General features: G+C 38.5%; 1 long non-coding RNA gene across 1 annotated transcript; it reads right to left on the reverse strand.

The window, feature by feature from the left end:
- Positions 1–5,381: 5,381 nt before the first annotated feature.
- Positions 5,382–5,741, reverse strand: LOC141683696 (uncharacterized). Its single transcript, XR_012560409.1, has 3 exons — positions 5,716–5,741; positions 5,556–5,612; positions 5,382–5,476 (listed from the first exon to the last, which is right to left on the reverse strand). It is a non-coding gene; the product is annotated as an uncharacterized LOC141683696 (long non-coding RNA).
- Between the last annotated feature and the right edge of the window lie 819 nt (positions 5,742–6,560).

The following is a 6,560-nucleotide window of genomic DNA, read 5'->3' on the forward strand; positions in this document are numbered from 1 at the left end:
TACGACTTGTGTGTGTATGTGTACAATATATAAAAAGTGTCGCAATTTCAACTAAAAATATAAAATTTGATGACATAATATAAAAAGAGGTTGAGACAAACCTAAATTTATGGCTTTAGACATACATAAATTCAAATGCTTTTAACATTGCTCGACTACCGTTCAAAATTTCTATATTCAATAATCATATCATGCTCCCTCCCAATGACCTTCCACCCGAACTATGAACACTCCGTGCCCCTCTGTGTGCATAGTATCCCAAATCGAATGCACATCATAAAGAGAGACTGTGAACTCGTAAATCCAAATTGCTTATAACACAAATCGATAACCAAATTATATCATTAGTTTCTCGGCTAATTATTTTATCCCGCAAACAAACAATCCTTGATCTCCGTATATTTCATATTTAAGATAGAGATTTGATCTGTTTGATTATATGTGAATGTATGAATAAAAGCTGCGGGTAGAGAATTTAGAGTAGGCTCAAGGTAGAAAAAAGACGAGAATAATTATTTGAGAAAACGGTTATCATTCTTAAAACAAATCCTCCCAACTGTTATTGTATATATATATATATGATAACTTCGGTGAGTGGGGCAGCTCCTTCCGACGTCGTTCCTGAACCTTCTGGGTGCGAATGAGGTGCAACTGTTGTTGGGCGCCTACAAAACAACACTGGAGGGGGGGGTTTTGTCCCCGTGGCGCCTCCGGTATAAGAATAAGAAGCTGGTTGGGGAAGATGAAGATAGAGAGGACTAAGGTTGCTGTGTTTGTAGGCTGAGTATATGAGAGTGTGTGTAATGAAAGTGTTTTCTAACCCCCAAACCCTTCATCCTTGGGGGTATATATAGCCCCAAGGTAGGGTTTAGGGGTTGGTACCTCTAGATCAGGGTCGTTGGTTCTTGGAGGCGGAGGGCGCCTGGCTTGGGTGGATCGCATACACGTGTCCAAGGGAGGACCACCTTCGGGGTGTCCTAACGGCCTTCTGACACGCGTCGTGTTTGTCTGATATATTGGTTGTTGATAGCTGTCATCGTCACTTGCCCACGTACCCTTCCTTGGTGGGTTGTGGAATGTGCATGTGCTTGCTGGGACCCCCCTCAGGGTAATCCTGGTTCTGGGCCGGATCCGGGTAGGCAAGTGATCCAGGTCATGGGATGGACCCTGGTAGAAGATGATCCAGGTCCTGGGTTGGATCCTGGCTGGGAGATGATCTAGGTCCTAGGTTGGCCCTGGGTCTCTCCCCTCGATTGCGCTGGGTGAGGGGGGACTTGGTTCATCAATTGAGCCTGATACCCCTTAGATCCAGGTTGTGCCCTAGCCAAGTTGCTTATACCCTATCATTTGCCCCCCACTCACTTATGCAGATTTTCTGGATGAGGGAGTAGAGTAGTATCACATAGTTGTTGCTTTAGGAGAAAAAATTATGCTTCTCTGTTGCCCCCAATCTGGGTCTGGTGTTGAAGGGATAGATCCGGATTAAGATAGGTGGACTTTTGTTGCCTTAGAAAAAATTCTGATATTTGTTGTCCCCAATCCGGATTTGGTGTAGTAGATACCAATCTGGATTAAGGTGGAATATATTAGCTGCTTTAGAAAAGATTTATGCTCCCAGGTTGCCCCCCAATCCGCATCTGGTATAATAGATACTAATCCAGATTAAGGTAGAAGAACTTGGCTGCTTTAGAAAAAAATTGGCTACTTTAGAAAAAAATTATGATCCCTAGTTGCCCCCAATCCGGATCTGGTTTAATAGATACCAATCCGGATTAAGGTAGAAGAACTTTGCTGTTTTTGAAAAAAAAATTGATCCCTGGTTGCCCCCTATCCGGATATGGTGTAGTAGATGTCAGTCTGGATTAAGGTAGAAGAATTTGGCTGCATTAGAAAAAGTTTATGCTCCCTGGTTGCCCCCCAATCCGGATCTGGTGTAGTAGATGCCAATTCGGATTAAGGTAGAAGAATTTGGCTGCTTTAGAAATAATTTCTGCTCCCTGGTTGTCCTCCAATCCGGATCTGTTGTAAGGGATACCGATCCGGATTGAAGTTGTTGAAACTGGTTGCTTGAAGAATTTTTTTGCTTATTTGTTGCCTCTAGGTCTGGATTCACTTGTATCCGGGTAGGTGTCAATGATCCGGGTAGGAGGCTGCAGGTTCTGCATAAATTGTGGAATTTGTAATATTTTTTAGATTTTTCCCTCCCATGAATTTGAAATTTCGGCAGTTATTCCCTAAAAATCACCCCATAATCATTATGGGATTTAATGCACTTTTGTTTATGTATATATATAACTTCGCATATATATATATACATTTGATTTTCATTTTTTGTAACCGTCTCCTGGACCAGTCTCCACGTGCCACGTGGCTGTGGCTCTTTACTCACCCGGCCTATAAAAAGCTGCACCCCCCATCTTCTTCTTTTCTATTTTATTCTCTCACAAAAATGAAAACCAACAGTCACATCTCTCTTTTTCTCACAAATTGTTTTTCGAAGTGCTGCCTTCTTGGTTGGAGTTCTTCGCCGCTGTGTCGCTGTTCTTCTTCTCCGTTGCAACGCTTGTAAGTTCTCTCTTCCCTTTTTAAGTTTCTTTCCCTTCGAGTTTTTTTCCATTTTCTTCGAGTTTGCATGCTATATTTTGCTCCTTCATTCGTGAATTAGTGGTAGAAATCATGTTTTTTGGCTTCGTTTTTGTAGTGGGTATGTGTTTTTGTGTTCGTGTATGTTCAGATCTGTAGATTTTGGGGTTTTTCGGTTTGATTTGGGTTGGGTTTTTTTATCAATTTTCTGGGTTTTTTGGGCTGTTCTTCATTTTCTTGTCTGAAATATATGTATGTATATGTGAAAATTGTATGTTTTGCTGTTTTGATTTTCGGTCGATCTGTTTGTGGTTAAGTTTTTCGATTTGATCCGGGTAAGGGGTTATAATCCGGATAAGGGTAGTTTACTCTGATAAGATTGCATGCTTTAGGATGTTTAAAACCTTCATATTTGTTGTTCAGATCCGAATTTATACTAAGCTGTTGGATCCAGATTCCTATATGTTTGCTGTTACCCGGGTTTCTGCTGAATCTGGGATTGTGGGTCCGTTTGAGGTTTTTTCATTTTCGTAGTATATGTGATCCGGAGCGTTGATGTTTTTCCGGGTTGGACTTTCATTAGCGGCCCAGATCATTAGGTTATGGAAAGATCAACATAACGTCCTTGATCCGGACCGCTTAGCAAAATTTTTAAAAATTATAGGAATCCAGACTAACTCACCTTGATTTCAATAGGTATATGGTCCAGATCAAGAGGCTTCCCAGAAGAGCTTTTAATTGTTACCCGAGTTTTTCTAGCGAGGAGAGTGATCCGGATTCGACCGAGAGGACGCAGATCCGGGTAGAGATGGTTAAGATAGCTTCTCCTTCCACTGAGATAATCTCGAAGTTCAGGTAGAAAAAGCTTCCAGGGAATTCGGTTCCCTTCACCCCCGAGGGCTATTGGACAGATGTAAAGTACCACTTCCTTGAGAAACCCGCAGATATTGATAATAAAGTGTATTATGGGAGGGTTAGGTATGATAGGCAGCATAATGGCCACCCCGGGGTGTATAACCAGGAGGCTCTTGAGAGGATGTTCGCTGAGTTCCCTATAAGCCGGGATCATTATCAACTGAAAGACTTATATACTGAGGCGCCCCCGGTTGAGATGGATGAGGCGGTCCGGGCTGCGTTCCAGTTGACCCCTGATATTAAGTATAACACCCCCAAATCCGGGGTCAGGGATCCGCACTACTAGAAAAACGTCAATTGACATCGGCTAAAAACCAATGTCTATGAATGCAAAAATCCGATGTCTTCGTGGATGATGTTAAAGACCCCCCATTTAACATCGGTTTTAAACTGATGTTAAATACAGCGTATAACATCAGTTCTTTGTTTAAAACCGATTTATGTATCTTGATATTAATTTTTTCATGCATATCTAATCTTTATATATCATCATAATATGATATTTTTATCAATTTAAATATATGTGAGCTAAGCAAAATCTTTCAATTTAACCAATAAACTGATGTTACTAGTACCAGTAACAACAGTTTTCATCAAAAACCGATATCTATTTTCATCAGAACCTTTGACATCGGTTCTGAATTGGTAACCGATATCTATTTGTAACAAACTGATGTCTATAATGCTCAGTAACATCAGTTTTTTATTTTAAAATTTTTTTTGCTGTAGTATTTAACATCAGTTTTTACTGATGTCAATGTTCAACGAGAACTAATGTATTAAGTTTTAACTGACATCATTTTCCATTGTAATGATTTATGTACCTGTTTTATTAATGCACATTTTAAAAATATAGATTCCAAAACCAATGAACTACCAAAACCAATTGTTGCACAATACCAGTTATCCATAAATCTAACAAACAATATTCAAACATCCGGTACAACAAATTCATCTAATCCAAATATCAAGTACTACACATATCCATCCATATATTCTACTACTGTCTATACAAAGAATTTGACTTGGTACCGATAATAGCATGTAAAATATCATTTGAGGAACGCCCTTGTTCTTCTGCATCTTCCCACTTCTTAGTAAAGCTCCTGTAGCCTCTGGTTCCGTATGATGACAATAAGTTTTTGACAGACCTGAGAGGATTAATTTTGTTGTAGAATACTTCATGCTATTAAAACGGTAACACATAACTATCCTAAAATAACATAAACAAAGAAAAACACCAAAAAAGCATGACATTCACCTGCCACTTTACTGTCTCAAGACTAGTTGCTAGTTGACGCCTATGATTGTTTACCGACGCAAGTAGCCTATGGTCAGGATTACGGGTTTCTTGAGCAAGACTTTGCCAACACTTCTTCCTGTAATTGTTAAGCTGGCAAGATAGAAGGTTAGAAACTACTACACCAAAAAAGTAAGGTTACATATAAGTTGATAATAAGAAAACTTAATAGTTCAGCAATACCTGTTCCTGTGGTATCTTCTCAAAACCAAATTTTTTGGTCCATCTAGTTTCAGCTTCTTCAGTAGCTGGTAGAACAAGAGTTCGGACACTCATGAAAGCCAACAATTTCTCGATGCATGAGAACAACAATTGAAAATAGCCCTGTGCAAATGTTATATACTTAAAGTGGGAAACAGTATTTGCCATTAAAATAGGACTAAAGTATCGGAAACTCTATATTTAAAAAAGGAGGAAAATCATTGCCTTCCAACTCATAAATTTTTTTAATAACACTAGTAGTCAAAGTGTATACTAGAATATATAATAGAATCAACTGATCAGCAGCGATTGTTTCAAGCTATAAAAAAAGGTTTATCTGACAACAAAATGCAACATCTTGTTTAGGCTATCTTCAAACTAACCTTGCCCTGGTTTTCCTTGGTAGTTGCAACCAACGAGAGTTCTGCTAAGTCACGTCCAAAAATTCGAAGAAGTCCAGCAGATACCACAGTAGAGCTGCATGATACAATAGAGCTTCAATAAAAACTAATGGCACTAATAGGAGACACAAAAGGAATATACAAAAATTAAATACTTGACTGTCAAGATTGCACAGTACATTCCACTCAAGTCTTGGCCCCTTATATTCCTTCTACAAGATTCAACATAACCACAAAAACGGTAAGAAGATTACACAATGGAACAAGGTACTGAATGAAATAAACCTTCCAGGTTATGGTGACTGTGATGCTTACCCATAAACCATTGATGGGATATAATCACATCCTGATAATACATCAACTATAGGGTCGAAATTCTCCTGCAAATTAGGTAGTTGAAGTCAGAGAAAATATAATAAAATGTTTTTTTTGCAAGGTTACTACCTTAGTATTTAACGCAGAATATGCATTCAAGCCCAAAGAAATAATTAAAATATAACAAAGCATGGTAGCCTTACTACTGTTGTTATGTTCATATTGCATTGTATAGTTATCTTTGATAATAACTGAAACTTTGGGAATCATCACAGTCATCCAACAAAACCAATTAATAGTTACATTTATTTCAGGTAATTGATCGTATTATAAATTTCTTATCTCATTATAAGTATTTAATTAATCATGTAATATGAGTATAAATTAGTTAAGTTGTTATGTATATAATAGGCTGAATTTCTCCCAGCAACTTTGCGGCATAACCTCTGCATTAGTCCTACATACTCGCCCACATACGGGAGGAATGCAACAATCCACCCTCTTCACCATTACTATATACCGACGCAAGTAGCCTATGATCAGGCCTGATCTGGTCCTAACACACTCTCATAGATCAATAGGTATCAAACCTCTTGTGTAAAAGTCATAGTATCGTGGCTTCACCACTATAAGGATTAATATTTAGATTGATATGCCAACCTCTGAATACACTGGCTTGCCAAGTCTGACTGCTTGTAACCTTGTTGTGATTCTCTACCCCAATCCTGCAAGTTTGTAAGAATTTTTTTTAACTTGTTTGCTTGGATTCGTTTTCCACTACAAGCTACAAAACTATATGTAATGTAATCAATTTAGGTTATGAACAATAGATCTCTAGAATCTTC

Source organism: Apium graveolens, chromosome 9, assembly GCF_009905375.1.
Source record: "Apium graveolens cultivar Ventura chromosome 9, ASM990537v1, whole genome shotgun sequence".
NCBI lineage: Eukaryota > Viridiplantae > Streptophyta > Magnoliopsida > Apiales > Apiaceae > Apium > Apium graveolens.